The 19,885-nt window shown below is 38.1% G+C and overlaps 1 long non-coding RNA gene across 8 annotated transcripts in view; it reads right to left on the bottom strand.

Annotated features, from left to right (window-relative positions):
- Positions 1-19,885, bottom strand: part of LOC102159394 (uncharacterized) — a 152,795-nt gene that overhangs the window by 30,629 nt on the left and 102,281 nt on the right. For 3 of the 8 annotated variants that reach the window (XR_014838274.1, XR_014838277.1, XR_014838278.1), the window contains one exon: positions 8,642-8,770. The exons of 4 other annotated variants lie outside the window; for them this stretch is intronic. This is a non-coding gene — a long non-coding RNA (uncharacterized LOC102159394). Of the gene's footprint in view, positions 1-1,884; positions 1,975-8,641; positions 8,771-19,885 lie in introns of all 8 variants that reach the window. One more of the 8 variants, XR_002341808.2, reaches the window with a different exon arrangement.

Below are 19,885 nucleotides of genomic sequence, written 5' to 3'. Positions count from 1 at the left end.
CCATTTACACAATTCTAGATCAACTACCAAAAGTAAATATAAAACCAAACTATCTGTTCAGATGAGTTGCATCTAGAAAATACCTGAAAAGCTCTTTTTTTCCCATTAATTAATCTTTGATTATAAAGCACTTTAGAATTCCATAGCTGTTAGATAAAAATCTAAAGATAATATAAGATCAAAATGTATACATGTATGGGTGACTGGGTCACCTTGCTGTGCAGGAGAACATTGACAGAATACTGTAAACCAGTTATAATGGAAAAAAATAAAAATCATTATTTAAAAAAGATAATATAAGATCAAATATTAAAGAAAACAATCAAAGGTTTTATGGCAAAGAAGTAACAATACCATGATCAAAGTGCGAGGAGGCAGGAGGATATGTGAAAATATAGTGGCCATGGAAGTCATATAAAGAAGCAGAGAAACAACAGCAAAAAAAACCCATCCAAGCTCATTTTCAACATTTTTCAAGAATGTTCTGCAAAGGGGACATAGAAACTGTATGCAAGATATTATCACCAAGATGGCCAAATTCAGAACTGAAAGGCAACAGAGAAAAATAACTTATTCAATAATAAGTTCTTCTGTGAACTCTCCCTTTATAGCTAGTCAGTTTTGAAAAAGTCATCAAACTATGTATTTTGTGTTATATAACCAAAACAACCAGATGAATTCTTGAAATTTCAAACATATTGACTGGTATCAATAGGCTGTAGAGACCCAAAGAGACATCTCAGTGCAATGCTTGCCCTCCAGCTGTTCCTGGGCGTACAGTACTATTTGTTTTATGGACTAAGATGCAGAGACAGCAGTACCCTCATCCCTAGGCTCAAAGAGTCAAAATAATCCCCTTTCTTCTGGGTTCCACTGCTTGAGCCAGATTACTTTTCATACTGTTTCTTCATATACTTTGCAACACGATCACATCGCATTTTTCTTCAAAACTCTGGCAGATTGTTTGGGCTAGAGATAGATGGAGACAAGAGGCACCATCTGGTGCAAGATCTTTATTCCTTGTTAACACTACAAGAGTTCTGGTATTTTACATGGTTCAGGCAGTAGCAAAGATTTTTTTCTTTTTAATGTATAGATTATGAAGGTGTAAAATGATCAAGTGTGGTACTAGTACTATCTAATCATATCACTGATTTCCTTGGTGTAGAGTTGGATTTTTGTTTGGGGATTTTTTTTCTTTTCTTTTCCAATTCAGACAACCAGTGGCATATGGTTTCATGATTCACAAAGATGGTCCTTGACTATAGATTTGACGATCTCAACATAACTTCCAGGCTTGCCAGAGCTGTGTTACAGCAGAGAGAGCAAATAGCTCTTGATATTTCTCCTCTGATGAGTAAGCTCCAGAATCACAGGTTTAAATTTGATCTAGGATTGAAAGAAAAGGAGCTATGTCCTCCCATGCCAGCATCCATGCTTTTCTTTGTCAGAGATGAGTGTCTCTATCTGTATCACTGACCCATGGCTTCAGGGACCAAAAGCTCAAATAGTACCCAGGTGAATCCTGTTGACTCAGACTGAATACACATTTTTGCTCTTTTCCATACCTTTCTATTCTTTGGAATTCTAAGCATTTCCTGAAATATAGCCATTGTTCTAAAAATCTGTTGACTGTTTAATAGAAAAAAATTTCACCTTACACACACAATTAAAGTCACTATTTTCTAATAAAATAGGCTAAGAGTTGGGAGCCAGGAGGTTTCACTGATGATGCTAAGCTAACTCACAGCTACCTTGTGAGGATAAGTGAAAAAATGAAGTGGAATAGTGCTTTGGAAACAAACTAAAACACCAAAAAAAAATGTGGCTTGTACAAGTTAATCATGGCTATGATTTAAGAATAAAGTGAAAGGAAGGCTTCACCTGTTGATCCCTTATTTCAGAAAGTTACTTGGAGTTACTGCTGTTGTAATGTGTTGCCAAAAATTTGAAGTATTTCCCTCAAGTGTGGCCCTAAAAAGCGAAAAAAGAAAAGAAAAGAAAATTGATCTGTCCAATGAACAGAATAATTCCAGCTTAATCTCTGTGAGCTGCTCTGCCATCACCCTGTATACATCTGATCCTCATTTGCTCGACTCCTCTCAGCTATTTCTGGTGCGCTTGTTAATCCCCAGTTACGCTCTCATGTCTCTCTCATGCTTCCTCCGTATACTTTCTTACCTCAAGGCTCACCTTTATACACAGTTTTCTGGGCCCATGAATTATGACTTTTTATTATCCTGATTCCTCTGCCCACCTGTCCTTGCCATCCACCACCCTGTCACTGAAAGCCTCCTTCTTTGATATCCTAAAATGGTGCATATATCAGTGGGATGACTTGAAACAAAGAAAGAAAAGAAGAAATAACAGAACATATCTAAGAAGAAGAGGGTGCTATGTTGAAGCAAAAAGATGTTAATATGACAGCAGATGGTGTAGATAAACTCAGTATTAATATGGTCAACTTCGTGCATTTGCCACATGGTTGCAATTGCAAACCATATATACAAAACCCAGAAGTGCAACAAGCTTTGCAGGTGGTTATTCATTAATACTCTGTAGTCAAGAGCTTTGCCCCAATCAATTCCATTTATATTTGTCCAAGAGGCAGAGTAGCTCACAAGGTTTAGGTCATTTTTCTTAAAAGCTGATGATTTGTGAGAAGTCTTATTTTTATGTTAACAGTAAACAATCTCCTTCAAAGTTCAAAGGAGAAATATATGTACACTCCTCACACCCCTCAGATTCCGTTTTGTAATAGGACACTGCGTCTTCTTGGACAGATGCCCAAAATGAAAAAGATCACTGTGTCTTGATAAAGTAGGAGAAAGCAATCTCCTTGTGGCAGCTTACTTATTCACTGTGTATACTGGAGGTAAAACAGAGGGTGGCGTCTGGTGAGTGGCCAACATCAGTGTGCTTTAAATTGTAATAACTTTTGAAATCCTGGCTTGGGAGATAAATCTGAAGCTAGGCACAAATTTAGGCTCCAAGTTGCTGTCAATAAATAGATCATACCCAAATCTCCAATGGTTCCCAAGTGAATATAAAATAAAGGCCACACTTATCAAATTGACATTTAGAGCTCTCCACAATCTGATAGCAACCTATCTTTCCAACATTTTGACTGCTATTTTCATTCACTAACCCTCAGTTCCCTGTAGAAAAATCTATTCACAGTTACTCTAAAACTTCATATGGATTCTAGATTCTACAATTTTGCTTATGTATATCCCTTTTTGAGACGGCCACTTCCTTACTTCCCAACAACCACATCTTCCCTTTAGACCCATCCTAAAGACTCACACTGTGTTTTCTTCTCACTTGCTTCAAACTATGATGGATTCCCTCTCTGTACTGAACACCTGAAGAAGTGATCTCCCACACTACTCATGAGGCCTTTATTAGGGCTCTCTTTGGTTGCTAGTTTAACATTTTTTTTTTCATACGTCTTGTCCTCTCCACCAAATCTGCTGTGCCTGGTGCTGTGATTAAGTTCCAGAGTATAAGTTCCTTGGAGGCAATCACTCCTTTCTTTGTGCAGGCTTCACAAAGCTTAGAAAAGGCACTCATTTATATTTGTCTATGGATCACTTTATTGAATTCTTGCATCTTAACTATAAGTGCATAATCAATGTTAAGCGTTCAACTCCAAATTTCTCCAACTGTGGAGACTTTTGCCAAATTGAGGCTGACTTTATAAAAGCATATTGCTCGGCATTTCATGTAAGCCTGAGATAACACCCTAAAATCAAAGATAGAAAAATACAGATTGAAAGCCTAAGAAATAGAGATAAAATTAAAAATTCCCTTTAAAAATCTGCAGTAATATGCTCTGGTTTTTTAAGATATCTTTTCAATACAACTAATAGTCTGACCATCAACAAAGGACTACATGAGTTTTGTTAAAAACAAGAGATCCCTGGGAGTTCCCACTGTGGCTCAGTGGGTTACAAACTGGACTAGGATTCATGAGGATGCAGGATGGATCCCTGGCCTCACTCAGTGGATTAAGGATCCTGCATTGCTGTGTCTGTGGCATAGGCCAGCAGCTGCGGTTCCAATTCAACTCCTAGCCTGGAGACTTCCGTATCCTGCAGGTGCAGCCATAAAAAGCAAAATAAATAAATAAACACAATTTTTTAAAATAAATAAATAAAATGAGAGATCTGCAGGATGGACCCCATTAGGTATTGACAGCAAAAATAAAATATGCAAACTAAATTGTGTTGAAAATGCTGAGACAAACCTGGCTGGTTTACTCTTAGCTAAGCTCTGAAAGAAGCACTCTACTGAATAACCTAGGACAATGGAGCTATCTAAAAGGAATTTGGGAAAGTAAATCAGGGAAGATGACAATGTCTAGAAAAATAAATGTAGTAACAAAGAAAAATTTTACACTAGCTGCAATGTGATGATAACTACTCAGGACTCCCGCACAAACTTTTTATGCCAAAGTAACCATTCCGTAGAACCAAAGAACGTTAAATTCAAACAACCAAGTGGACTGACTTCTATCAGTTAATTGGCTGGTCAACTGAACTGATTATATTTAAGCAAAAAACCCTCATAATTTAAAGTGACCTCAATATTTAAAGAGTATATAGCTGTAAAAAAAAGCATCTTCTAAGTTTAAAGTAGCATATACAATGTGCTGCCACCAAAGGCGTGTGCTCCTTTCCAGAGTGTCAAGTTGTTACTGAAAAGTGACTATTCAGCCAGGAACTCCATTTCCCAGCCCCTTGCCTTTAGGTGAGGCCATCTCACTACTTTTCATCAAAGAAAAATGAGACTAAGTGGGATGGACTATTTGGGGATAAAATAGTTAAAAAGCATCTGTGCCTTGACCATGACCTCTCTTCCCCTCTCTGCTCAGGCTCTTCTCCTTTACCTGCTCTCACCACTGCTGCAGTTTGGTCCCTATGTTTGGAAAGAGATTTTGTCATAAGCTAAGAGTATTAGTAAGCTCAGGGCGCTATAACAAACAAACAAAACAAAAAATCATAGGCTGGGTAGCTTAAGCAACAGACATTTATTTATCACAGTTCTGGAAGTTGGGAAGTCCAAGATCAAGGTGCCCACAGATTTAGCTATTGGCAAAAGTCTTCCTGGCCTGCAGGAGGCGAACATCTTGCTGTATACTCATGTGGTGGAGAAAGGAACTTCCTCCTATTAGAAGGACACTAATCCCATCACGGGAGCTCCACCCTCAGGACCTCATCTCAACCAAACCACCTCTGACAAACCCCACCAAATAATGCCTCCTAACACCATCATGTTGGGGGTTAGGACCTCGATATATGAACTGGGTTGGGGGGGACAAAAATACTCAGTTTGTAAGAGTAAGATTTCTATTCTCCAGTCTGATATTTATTAATTTCTATTTACATATTCGATCTTAAGAAGAGGCTTAGAAAAAGGTCCAAGTATTTGGGGGAAAATGGGACCACTGTCCATGCCTGTAATTCAACATTTGGCTATAAGAAAAATGATAATGATAAAAAGTGAACAGTTCTGTTTACTTTTGTGTGTGTGTGTGTGTGTGACTCTTTGTCTTTTCTACTGTCGCACCCACAGCATACGGAGGTTCCCAGGAGAGGGGCCTGATCGAAGCCTATGTATGCCACAGCAACTTGGGATCCAAGTCTCATCTGCAACCTACACCGCAGCTCAAGGCAACGCCGGATCCTTAACCCACTGAGCAAGGACAGGGATCAAACCCGAAACCTCATGGTTCCCAGTTGTATTCATTAACCACCAAGCCACGACGGGAACTTTTCTGCTTACTTTTTAGAAAGAGCTTCTTTGGAGTTCCCGTCGTGGTGCAGTGGTTAACGAATCCGACTAGCAACCATGAGGTTGAGGGTTTGGTCCCTGGCCTTGCTCAGTGGGTTAAGGATCCAGCGTTGCCATGAGCTGCGGTGAAGGTTGCAGACGCATCTCGGATCCCGCGTTGCTGTGGCTCTGGCTCAGGCTGGCAGCTACAGCTGCGATTCGACCCCTAGCCTGGGAACCTCCATATGCTGCAGCAGCGGCCCAAGAAATAGCAAAAAAGACAAAAATATAAAAAAAATAAAAAGAGCTGCTTTATAACCATTTGTTAAAAATAAATATCACGTTCTAAAGGCTTTTTGTTTTAATATTTCAAAAGGAAAAAAAACTTTCTTTCAATTAAAACTGAACTAGTCAGAGCTGAAGAAATCTCTCTAAAATTATGTTTAAGGCTGTTGCAGTTGAAGACCCTCCTCCAACCCCCTCCAAGGTATTCACTGGTAAGGCCTCCAGGCCAGTACTGTAGCCTAATGTGAAAGTGAACTGATTCAAACCATGGTCTACCCAAGTAAGTCCCCTGCAGAGCCCCTACTCATTGTAAAGAACTACATTGTCTTCCTAATCATCTAAATTAGAATGAACTTAGATGAGCTCTTATCTGCATCATAGTCTTGTGGAACTGGCAACATTACCCAGAAGCTGACCAAGAAAAACAGAAAATAAGGTCCTGTGAACTGCAACACAGTGAGACAAACCCTAAGTGTCCCTAAGATGTTAGAAATAAGACACACTTTACCTAACTGTCCTACAGTTTCTTTCACTGTTAGCTAACTAGCATTTACAAAGTTAAATGAGAAGTAGCTCAAGCAAAAATCCCATTATTAAAAAAATAATAATTTAAGAACTACTTTCCCTTGGTTTAAACCAATTTTCTCATTTTCCCCCAACTTGGGTTGTTATTTGGGATTTCCAAATATAATAGCGTTTCTTACCATTCTTAATTGCACCATAATGGGTGTTAAGCATAGAAGTGTGTGCAAACAGACTCGACTTTTCTAGTCTTTGACTGTTCCTTGCCTCTGGCCTCTGTCAGAGAGGCTTGCTAACTGCATCTCAGGGGAGCAATCACACGGCTTGACTCAGCCTGTGGCTCTGACTATTGGGACTTCCTGAAGTCACAACCACTTTGGCGTCCAGAACTGGGGCACGGTGTGTCTACTCTTCATAAAATCCAGAGATTGCAAGGGAAGTGTGAAATGTGAGAGGTGATTAGGGATGCACCTCAAATGGTATCAAGGGAGCCAGTTAGCAATGCAAAATATGAGATAATATAAACATAACATTCACTGCCAGTTGATCACTTATGTGAGCACCACAAAAAGCAAAATACAACAGAAAAAAAAAAAAGGAGATGAGCAACAAACACAAGATTTTCTCAAAGATAATTTTGCATAAAAGTTCAATTTCATGGGGAAAAGATGCATAATAAAGTGACGTGGGATGATATGCCAGATATGCCAGAAAAATGTGATGAGTCTATTTGTCTTTCTGGAACTTGCTTGGTATTAATCATTCCTAATGGGTGTACCCAGTCCTTTTCATACATCTCCCCTTCCTTTCTTGTATGTTATTGATTGAGAGAATTTAAAGTTGGAAGATGCAATTATTTTGGCTGTATTTAACCTTCCTTTGTGATTACAATAGAACGATTCCATTTTCACTAGTAAGAAGCCAAAGTAATTTTAATTCAGGAATTTCTCTTTTAATTATTAGTTTTTAAGGAACACAGCATCCTGCCTAGCAGAGGGTCCTTTCTTCCTCAGTATTCTGGCGTAGCTACCCTCCTGTCAGCCTAGGCTTTCAGAGAGAGGAGAAAAAAAATTTCATAAAAGCCTTGGCCTAATTAACAAGAATGAACTAGATTTTATGATGAACAATTTATAGGCAGTTAATAGAGCTCATACACGGTAGCCAGGAGCTAGATAATTTATCATAAAAGGAATCTCAGTTACACTCCTAATCCTCATTCTCTTGATACTGCAACCAACTGCATTCACAATTGCCACTTTTATAAGCTTTGATTTACTGACAAATGATGCTGCATTTTATAGTCAAAATGAAACTTATAAATGCAGTAAATACTTGTATCTCTGCCCATATGCCTCAACTTCTTTGCCAAACAATTTACTCTTCTACATTGTTATCTCTGGATAAAAATAAGTTTTCAAAGATCTCCTAAGGATTCTTCATACTAGCACAAATGATAATAAAAATAATAGCAAATTGTTTATTAACCATCCTAAGTATTTGTTGAAAAGAACCTGATTTATCCCTAAAAGAATAATGTAGCTATTATAACGAGTACTTTTCAGAATTAGGAATAAGATAAAATAGGAAATATCCAAATGTAATTTTTTGGCCACACCCATGGCATGCAGAAGTTCCCAGGTCAGGGACTGCACCCATGTCACAGCTGTAACCAGAGCTATAGCAGTGACAATGCCAGATCCTTAACCTGATGCTCCAAAGGGAACTCCCCCAAATGTAATGTTTTAAAGGACAGAATTTAAAGTAGGTGAGACCCAGGAAATCACGGTGTCTCCTCTCACTTGGTGTCTTACTGCTATTTCTGTTTCAACATTATAACAAAACACGCACATTGGGTAAGCAGATCTGGGTGACTATGCATACAATAGATCAGCTACATTTTGTTTATCCATTGATCTACAGAGGGGTTCTTGAAGTTCTCAAATTAGATGACACTTCCCCCAGGAAGCTTCCCCTGACTGAAGCTTCCCCCTTCTAGTTGCCTTCTTACCATCTATTCTTTCTCTTACCACAAACACACATAAAACTGGGTTGTAATTACCTGCTAAGTGTTCTATCCCCACACTGGACTTCAGGACAGTAAGGACCACCATAGGCTCACACTGGAGTCAAGTATAATGCCTGAGACATAAAGCATTTCTGAAGGAATGATGTTCTTGGTTTCCAGAGCCTGTTAATTTAAGTGAGAATAAATCATTCTAGTTGTATGATTCAGTAATAACTTTGGTGACTAAAACTGACAGTGAATAAGTCTATATTTTAAAAAGTAGAAGAGTCAAAAGTCATGACTTTCTCTACTCCTTTCTTATGACCAGCATTATAAGTACTTTTAAACATTATGCTTTGTATTTTCTGCATTTTAAAGGGGACATGTTACAATTCAAAAAGTGATAGAAAAAATAACAAAAATAAGAAATGACTGTAATAAAAGTCCAGGAGGGAAGGTCAGAGAAATACGATTGTTTGACCTGAAACAGATGTGCTAAATACTACATTAATCAAGGTCTCTGGGGACACAAAGAAAGTACTGCCTGTTTCTTGAAGGGACAGAAGTCAGGGGCCATTGCAAAGTTGTTTAGGCCACCAAAAGTAACAGCTTCCTGACCTAGCAAGCTAAAATGTGAGATTATGTGTCTATGGGTCCACTCAACAGACCATTTTTCAAATGATTAGGAATTTAGTTCTTCCTGCCAGACAGCCAGTTTTTATATGGCTGGTCAAAGTACAGGCATGTAGTCAATTACGGTTTATCATCAACTATTCCCAAATATCAAATATACCTCTCTTTCACTCAAGGTTTCTCATCGTCTATCAAAAGATTATGAAGATAGCTCCTATTATTTTTTAAGGCAGACATTTTTCTAGCAAAAAAAAAAAAAAAAACTAAAGGGAAGTGATCCTTTTCCCTCTCAGATTCTCCCTATCACTCCTGAGAGGCTGAGGTTCAAATAGCTGTTGCAGAAGGCAGATCCATGGCTACCAAATCACCCTCAAGAAGATAGCATCCTCGGCACACTGGGGATAGCTAGCAGGAGGATGCTGCTGAAAATATGTTAGTACCCTGACACCTTTTCCAATTTCATCCCTGTCATGGACGTGCAGAGACCCAGTGCAGACCTCTACTGAGGTTACCAGTCCAGCAAGGCTGTGCCAACCTGTGATACCTACGAGAGATGGAACCAACAGTCTTTCTGCCCTGAGTCAAAATAAAGCCTAAAATGCTACCTTTTATGATTCTGAATGTCAACTAAAAATAACAGAGGTGGTTAGTTCAGACCTACAATTCACCTTGGAGATTTTTCCTAATTGTACATATCCTCCAACATGTCTTTTTTCCAAATGGAATCGGTCACTGACATGTGGATATGCGCCTAATAGCAAAATAAAAATATTCCCTGCCTGAAGCATTATAATAAAGTTGTCTTTTGTCATTTCATTGTCTCAGAACATTTAATCAATTGACGTGACATCTGTGGCAGGTCAAAAGGAACCACCTCTATTAATTTATAATTGCAATAGTCATTAACTTATTGATAGCTTTCTCATTACTTTAACTTATTTTTATCAGTTTCAGTTGTTTAAATGTTTTTAAACTGTAAAGACTCTTGGGAGTCAAGGATAAAAACTGATACACTTTTTAATCCTGTGTTCCCATTTTTTAAAAATCCAGCTGCAAGGAAAATCCTAAAGTGGATACATTTATCTGCAAAAAAAAGCTGGCTTCCCACTTAGGAAGGTTTCCTATTGTTTACCTAATTTTAAGAGCCTAAGATGCTCCTCCAAGAAAATTCTCACCTAAGTTTTATATTAAATGAAATTTTGAAAGTGTATTTAATTCTTCTAAGAACCAGGTACATAGTAAAGCCCCAAATTTACAATTTACAGCTCCCTTCTTTTTCCAGCTCAGGAAAGGATTCCTTATCAGTTATTTCCAAATGCATGAGAACATCAATCAATAATTTTCTTCTTCCTATAGTACTATCTCTTCTCTAGTTATAAAATAAAAGCCTTGTCTCCTTATTAAAGAAGGAGTGTGTGTGTGTGTGTGTGTGTGTGTGTGTGTGTGTGTGTGTGTATTTACATGGTGAATGAGAAATGAAGTGAAATGAAAGAATACAAATACTTCCCAGGATGCTGAATGAGACAAAGTAAGTAGTTAACTCACTGTGCCTACAAATAAAATCAAATCTTTTGTCCTTCTACTCCCTCCTCCATGTCCCCAGAACCCTTTACCAACCTGACTCCTGGCAGAAGCCAGCTCCCCTGTCTTTATCTTCCTGAGTTTACAACAGGATTCTGATGACCCTATCTTCATTTTGGCAGCAGAGAGCTAAGTACTTTACTGACAAGGCTTGTCCCAGACAGACAATGGGAAGCAGATAACTGTTAAAAGTGCTTAATTCCAAACATGGGAATGAATTAGCTAAACTGCTTTGGTAATGATTTTCCTCAGTAACAAATACCAGGAGGAAAAGCATTCCTTAGCACAATGGTGTGTACATAACAACTGGTTGGGTTCATTTACTCAAAATGCTTTGCATAAGTTGTGATAAATAGTCTACATTTTTTTCTGATATTGTCTCCATCTTACTGTGAATTTTAGGTCTTAAACAAAGACGATGTTTTAAATATTTGAGGACATACCAGACAGGCATTCTCCACCCTATTACCAAGAATATTACAAATACTAGCTAACTTGGGGAGTATGCATCCCATATTTCCTTCCCACCAAGCTTAGAAAATGTCTGTGCATATATGCATTTGCATGCAAATTTTCTTACTGAACATAAGCATACTCACAAAACCAAAGTCACTCTTTATTTGTGCAGCTAGCAAGTCTGTTAGACGAGGGACTAAACTGCATGTATAGTTCATGGCCTCTCTGAATGGCACGCCCTCTTTACAGAATGTGGGCCACTCATCTAGACATCCTGGTATTTTGACATAAGCCCTGTCAGATAGAAGATTCCATGCTACCAGATACACTTCTTTTGAAAATATCATCCAGGGTAGAAATTGATTTTCTGCCTCAAATGCAGCTGCTGGTCTGAGAAACCTCCTATCCTATTAAAAGTGTCCCTGTTCCACCTCCATCTAGACGCAGGCCACATGATGACACTGACATATTTGTAGGAATGCAAAATTCTCACTGACTCATTCATTCATTCAACAATTTGCACAAATAACCATTTAATTGCTAGAGATGTGGCAATGAACAAGATAGTCAAGGTCCGTACTCCCATGGAACTACTTTCTCTGATTTCAAATAGTGTATTCTTATGAAAAAAAATAATATGAAACACGGTAATTTGCTAGAGAAAGATTATTTTGGACTGGACGGTCAAAGAAACTCTCTCCCAAGGCTGTGATATTTAAGCAAATCATACATAACTACAGATATTAAATAACCTAGTAGCAAGGACACAGGATTTGAAGACAGAAGATTCAAGTTCTAATTTCTTCTTTTTAATAATGATTTTTATTTTTTCCATTATAGCTGGTTTACATGTTCTGTCAATTTTCTGCTATTCAGCAAGGTGACCCAGTTACACATACATGTATACACTCTTTTTTCTCTAATTTCCTAAAAGTCTTTAGGCAAGTTCCTGAAAGCCTTCTACCTTTTAGCAAAGTATTGGTATCCCACTAGGGCACGCCATCTTTCATTTTCTCTAAAAGGGTTGAGCCTAGCTCAATTTGATGAGTTTTTTCATTATGATATTTATATTATGACTAAAACACACTACATCTATTTTTGGGGTTTTTTTGTTTTTTCATGGCCCCCACTCACAACATATGGAAGTTCCTGGGCCAGGGATTGAATCTGAGATGCAGTTGCAACCTATGCCCTAGCTGCAGCAATGCTGGATCCTTTAACTCACTGTATAGAGTCAGAGATCAAACCCACAACTTCCGCAGTGGCCTGAACCACTGAGGTAGGATTCCCTTTTTTTTTCAAGGGTTGCACCTGCAGCATATGGAGGTTCCCAGGCTAGGGATGGAATTGGAACTACAGCTGCTGGCTTACGCCACAGCCACAGCAACACAGGATCTGAGCCACATCTGCAACCTACACCACAGCTCATGGCAACACTGGATTCTCAACCCACTGAGCGAGGTCAGGGATCGAACCCACATCCTCATGGATACTAGTCAGATTCATTTCCACTGAGCCACAACAGGAAATCCTGAAGTCAGATTCTTAACCCACTGTGCCACAGAGGAAACTCCACTTCCATGTTTTTAATTATGAAGAATCTAAATCAGTGGTTTCCAGCCCTGGATGAACTGTAACTTGGAATCCTAACCGTGCTAGCATTGTTTTAAACACTGAAGTAAATAATGTGAGATGAATTAGTGGGAAGGATTTAAAGGTACAATATCCAAGCAACAACGAAACAGGGTGAGCTGGGGTCTTTCAAGATTGCTAAGTCTGATGTCTCAAGATGCTCCACTGCCTTATAGAAAACCACCAACATTTTCATAGCATATTTATCCAAGGTGATTTAGCACTAGATATTTGTATCAGGAGTAGAAAACAAATTTGTGATAACATCATCAAACGAGATTGGAATCGGAGGTGATGTATATGTTTGTGGTACGACCACACTTGTTACCACATTTTTTTCAAGTTATGCAACAGAAATCACACTCTCTTGGGGTTAAATACTGCCCTACTCTCTTCAAAAGATTTTAAATTTCACACATCCACCCACACAGTAAATTAGTAGTCCAAACCAGATGGAGGTTAGCGTTTTTAGGTTAGAATGACTGTCTGGAGAAAGGCTTTCCTTGAATTGCCCATAACTATTGCATTTACCTTTAGGTCTATTAGTGTTCTGCTTGTTTTCTCACATTAAAGTGCATTTAAATGGTTTTAACTCTTACTCTGAGCTACTCAATCTTCCATACCATGAGGCGGCCATGAGGAGTGGCTCAAAACCAGTCATTAGGAAGAAAAAAAAAGGATTCGGAAATGAATGGGAATCCTTTTAATAGACAAATACATTCACAAGCTAGCACTTTTTCTCATGGTGGTTTCTATCACCCCCATCAAGTTCGCATTTCTTCTTTCTATTCACATTTGACCCAACTTTCAAGTCCTAACTCTACCTTCCTCTCCTTATTGCCTCTATCAGCCTTCTGGAATGAATAATTTTTGGTGTATGTATACCACTGACTTCTCATCCTTCTAATTGTAACTGTACTTGATTGACTTAACTGAAGTATAAGTCCCTACGAGATAATAAACATATCTTACACTGTTGTGTCTTAATAGCGTCTACATTATTAGACCAGAGTCAGCCAAAAAATGGAACTATATTTGGAGAAGTCTCATTGCCTAGGGCTATAGGATTAGAGCTTAACCTGAATCATATATTCAGAAAAAAAATAGTAGAATAGACCCACAAAGCATGTCCTTGGCTAGAAACCAGTAATTTTAGAGACAGGAGGAAAGATCTCAGAATCTGAGAGCAGAACTAGATTTGAAAGTTAATCAGTTCTCTTTAAAATAGGCTTACAGGATTCCGATAGGAATAAATGTAATATGTGTAAAGCAGCTATACAGTTACTAGCACACAGTAGGTTCTTGATAATTAACAGTTGTTATGATGGCCCAGTATTGTTTGAAAAAAACTTTTAATATATTTTTGCCTGTAAATTCAGGAAGAGATGAGATATAAAAATCATAGGCAAAAAATTGAAATATATGAGAAAGATTAACTGGGTCACACTGAGTACTTGGCTCCAAGTGAAATTTCTATCAGTGTAGGAAGATGACTACTCTGATTTTTCTCTTATCCCAGGAATGTATCTTTTCTTCCCTCCTTTTGGTTAGTCTTAGAAAGTGTTAAAGCTTCCATATTCTAGAAACTACAACAATGTGGTGCAAAGGAAAGAGCCCAGGATTTGAAATCAGCATATTTGAGTCCTGGTCTCATTAGAAGTTGAGCAAATATCTTAACCTCTGTACCTTGTTTTGATACATGTAAAATGGGCATGGTTACTATACAGTGCTCTTGAGAAAATCAAGATGGTTTATAAAATGTATAAATACCTTGAAGATGATCAGCCAAACATTTCAGCAATCAAATTTAAAAAAAAAAATGTATATTGAATCTTGGTACCTTTGTCTACCATAAGCAAAGGACTGTAAAAGACACTAGAGAAATTGGAGCCCAAATCCAATCTAGGAGAACTCATCACTAATGAGACTGCAATCACTTAAGGCACAAAACTGAATGAATACAGTACCAACTGCAAAAAAAGCAGAACATTTCCTAGAGCCCCACCCCACGCAGGGCTATCACTCAAAGGCCACCTCAAGAGAGCTCTAATCTACCTCTGGAAGCCTCAGGCCCCAAGTCTAGTTTGGAAATTGCTTCAGCCAAGTTGGAACACGAGCTATTCCCAAACATGTTCTGAACTTTTCCTCTGTTTGCTTATGCTCCTTTCTTGCACACCTAACCATCAGCTACCCAGAATCTTTTCCCTTTTTAAAATTCCTTCCATTTATTACCACACATCTTAGTGGTCACTTTTTCCATGAAGCTTTCCTAAGTCCTTAAACTAACCACATATTCATTTTTCACTTTTGAAGCCCCCATTTATTTTGTTAGTGACTCTTTGTGGCAGTTTGTATAGTCTCTTTACATATTATCTTTTTCCTACTGGACTAGAAGAGAGAAAACTTAACCTCCTTCACTATGTATCACCCAGAAACTTATTCATAGTAGACACTGGACTAACTTTTTAAAAATTAAATTGACTAATAGGACCTGATTGAGATGTTTATAAATAAGGCAATCTTAATCTTTTTTTTTTTTCTTTTTTGTCTTTTTTAGGGCCACACCTGGAAGTTCCCAGGCTAGGGGTTGAATCGGAGCTGTAGCTACCAGCCTGCACCACAGTCCCAGCAACGTGGGATCTGAGCTGCGTCTGTGACCTACACCACAGCTCATGGCAACACTGGATCCTTAACCTGCTGAGCAAGGCCAGGGATCCAACCCAAGTTCTCATGGATACCAGTCGGGTTTGTTACTGCTGACCCATGACAGGAACTTCTTAGTCTTGATTTGAATAAAATAACTCCGTGCTCCCTCGCTCATTTATTTCTTAAATAGTTGTTGGTGCCTATCAAGCCTATGGGAATTATGCAAGGAAACAGCTGATTGCAGAAGCAGATGATAAGGCTTTGATAAAAGATGTGCAGGATGGGTCGTCTGGGGGAAGGAAGGAGATAGAAACTCATTCCTTAACACTCTCCAGTGGACTTTTAATGACCAAAAGAAGAGTTTTCTCAGTTGGGGATCCCCCACTCCCAAAGGTGGCTTTGAATCAAGCCTCTCTCTCTACAAAGAGGACAGGAGCAGAATAATTCAAGTTCAGCCAAAGAAAAGATATAGAGCAAAGGTAGAGGAGGCCTCTTCTCTCTGCATATTGAATGTGTAGTCCTTATCAGTGGAAAATATTGTGAAGATTGATAAATATTTTCATCTCCCTAGTAAAACTTCATGTTACATACAAGTCACTGTAATCACATTATTTTTTTTATCATTTTCTTTACTGATTCCAAACAACTGAATCTTAGAAATGGTAGTGTGGAAATATGGCAAACATCTTAATTGAAGCAGCAACAAACTTGAGGATGAAACAATGTTTTTGTATATTCCTTCTCCATTTCTCCTTTTGGATTATAGATTATGAAAGAGGGATTTTATGCAGCAGTTGGTGACAAAATATATTTCTTATTAATGTGTAATATTTGCTACATTAATAATTTTATGGCTTTAATTATTGATGCAAACTTAATTGTGCCCCATGTCCCTTTTTCTTGCAGCTCAATAAAAACTATATATTTCTTTAATTAGGCTTCATTTGAAGACTGGAAGACAATGCAGGAGTGGTTTCTCGCTAATTCACCTATCTACAGCCAGGAAAGAAATGGAATTAGTATCTCCAGTGTGGTTTAGTGAGAAAAAGCATCTAACTGTTCTGAGAGTGTGGCTTTCCTTTGCACAGTTAACCTCACCCAGAGGCCAGGGATATACAGCCAACTGAAAGCGAACACTGCAACAGGGGTGGTTCTCTCCCTTTCCTGGCTCTGGGGGAGAAATTTCATTGATTTTAGGAGAGATAGAAAGGAAAATTGGAGTCACCTACATGGTTATCATTACTGACTTCCCTCTTTATATTCTCTGCTTTACTTGAAAAACAATCTTTGTCTTTCCTGCTTGATTTCAACATTTTGTTGTAGTCCACTTACAATCACCAGGAATGTTATAACCACTTTATTCTGTGTCCAAGTGTTTCAGAAACAACTATGAGAGAGGCTGGATGGAAGGAAACTAATATTTGCTAGGCATCTGGTCAGGGTTATACAAGGTGCTCCCAATCAATTATTGCTTTACTCTCCAGGGGTCACGATCGCAAACGCCGACAAGTGGAGAAATGAAAAGAGCAGCTCTGGCTTGAGAAAACAGGTGCCTTCTGAGCTCCATCTTTCATTTTCCATGTTTGATAGAGAAGGGAGTTCAGAAAAAAAAATTTTTTTAAGAATAACATTTGTAACAGTCTGTGAGAATAACAACAGAGCAATGAATTGCAGCTGATACTCTGCCTTGGTGTCAGGTGCAGTATTGGGAGAGACCAGAAGGGCCAACTGGAAGGCTCACATATCCCATCTCAGCGTCCCAATTCCAGCCCACTGCTGTCATGCTGACAGCTCTTCTAAATTTTTATGTGCCCCTTAAAAGCTTCATTCTTACCTACATTTGTGTTCTACTGTTTCGTAAAAAGTTACCATAAACTTAGTAGCCTAAAACAGTACAAATTCCTTACCTCACAGTTCTGCTCCAGAGGTTAGACTGGAGTTAGCTGGTTCCTGTGCTCAGGGTGTCACCAGGCTAGACTTGAGATGTTGGCAGGGGCTATAGTCACATCTGTGACTCTAGAATCCTCTTCCAAACTCAGTGACTGATGATACAATTTGTTTCTTGTGGTTATATGAGCAATAACCCTATTTTCTTGATAACCATTTGTTAGCAACTAGTCTCGTCTTCTAGAGGCTGCCCTTGCATCCTGGCTCTGTAGCCCCTCCACAGAACCTCCTACCACATAGAAAGCTTACTTTTTCAAGCCTTGCAGGAAAATCTAAGACCTCAAACCTCTCTAGCCTCTTTTAGGAGCTTACCTGAGTAGGTGAGGTTTCACTGAGGAGGTCGGTGAAATGATTGGCAACCTTAATGACATCAGCAAACTCCCTTCTGCCACATAACATATTCAGAGTGGTATACTCCTATCAAATTCACAAGAATCAGTTCCTACTGAAGCTGGAGGGGATAATGCACCAGATTGGGGCAGGGGCGGTGGGGGGGGGGGTCTCTTGGAACTCCACCCAGCATCGTTCTCAAGCTTCCCACAGAAGAAGAGCACTCTTAAAAAAATGAGCTGCTGAATAGCCATAAATACTTTAACTTCCTTTCAATTTCTACAACTGCTTTGACCTCTTAGCACTATCTTATCACATTATCTGATTGGTCCAACGCCAACTACAGTCAGTGCCTGTCACTATTTTAAAAACTTCAATGTTGGAGCCTTTTCCTGCTATTTGATAAGTATAATAAATAGTTGTCACAAATGAAATTTGCACAAAAGCTGACTGTGATGTCAATACTAGGTATAGTTTTTCTAACTATAATGGAGGTTGATTCTTGAAATCCTAAATTTATCATTAGTACACTATTCAGAAGGACTTAGTCTCCTGATATACATAAAAAATTCAAACTTCAAAGCATTTTAGAAAATGACAAGCACCTGAAAGTCCCATTTTTATTCTAATGAAAACATCTTTACCAAAAAGTTAAGATTTCTCACAAAATAAAAAGGGACTTAAAAAAATAAGTGTACTAAAAAGTGCTATTATTTGCAGCAAGACAACTCATAACCATGTTGACTTAGGAAAATCTTCCAGGATTTATTTAGTCGATTGTAAGGTAAACTCACAAGGAAAGGAAAAATGCTTTGAGAGGTTTTCTGGGGTTTCCTTTTAGCTTGTTTGCTTCTTTGCCTATAAAAATATTTTATATTGTTTTTAAGGACACACTATAAGAAATCGTTATGTTTAGAAAAGAAATCCATCTATAGGAACTCAGATTTAATTTTAAAAACAGGTAAACAATCCTATAAACAAAATCAATGATTTCCTCAGGTAATTTTTGGAAATAAATAAAAACAAATCAACTCTGGTTGTCTCATTTGTTGCTTGAACATGAAAGATCAAGGCATTGGGATTTTTAAGAGCAGTTGCATTATTACTTTGGACTTCACAAATCATATACAATAATTCATGATTTAGAAAAGAACTATTGAGCCATCTAGCTAGTCTCTTTTAAGAGGAGCAGTTGAAACAAACAATCAGCCTCACTTCATGCATGGAAGAGAATTCTTCAAACACTTCTTCTTAAACAAATCTTTAATCAGATAAATGACAACTTTGTTTAAAAGATAAGTGCTTTGTACTGCTCCAGTTCTTATTGATGAATTTCTCTTTCTCAATGTTAAATTTTGCTGTGTCCAATAAATGCCTGTAAATTTACTTTTTATAGTATATATATTAACTGCATCAATTTAACCAAATGCCAATATTTCAACCCATCTGACTTTCAACATGGCATGCTGGTAAATACTTACAGAAAAATGTTTCTGTACATATTGTTTCCAGCTTGAGAGGATTGATATGGTTGCACAAATGTAAGCCTAACTTGGAAGTTTAATGTGATAAGCAACATTTCTGGGCACTTTTTGATTGCACCAGGGGTGATTTTTGAAAAACCTGTGATAAGTTTATTACAGTCATTTGGTAAAAACAATAATTTCAAAAGAATTATTAATAGCAAAAAAAAAAGAGAGAGCTCATTTTAAAGGCACGTTCTTATTGATTTTTATTGAAAACTAAAAGCAAAGCCACCTTTAGCTCCAGACCTACTTCTTCATTCCCATTGAGTGAATACAGAAATTTCTACATGGTATAATTTGAGAAGCACTGAGCACCTTCAACTGGCCTTGTCTTCACCTTCCTCACTAAGACTTCAAGACTTACAGGGCATTGGCAACTACCATTTAAAGGCAGAAGTTCTCTGACAGGAGTAATGCGTGAAATCATTATCACAAAAGATTAGTTCTGAAAGATAAATTGTGGCCTTCTAATTCATTCCCTAGCAAAACAGGAGCCAGAGCAGTTGGATATGAAGAGGGTAGGAGAAAGAAAAGTCATCGACTAAAA

This window comes from Sus scrofa, chromosome 2, assembly GCF_054392235.1.
Source record: "Sus scrofa isolate SSC_HxYL_T2T_F1_AM1 chromosome 2, Sscrofa_HxYL_maternal_Yorkshire_Landrace_v2.0, whole genome shotgun sequence".
Taxonomy (NCBI): domain Eukaryota; kingdom Metazoa; phylum Chordata; class Mammalia; order Artiodactyla; family Suidae; genus Sus; species Sus scrofa.
The sequence above is the reverse complement of the archived record's forward strand: the minus strand, read 5'-3'. Positions and strand labels throughout refer to the sequence as shown.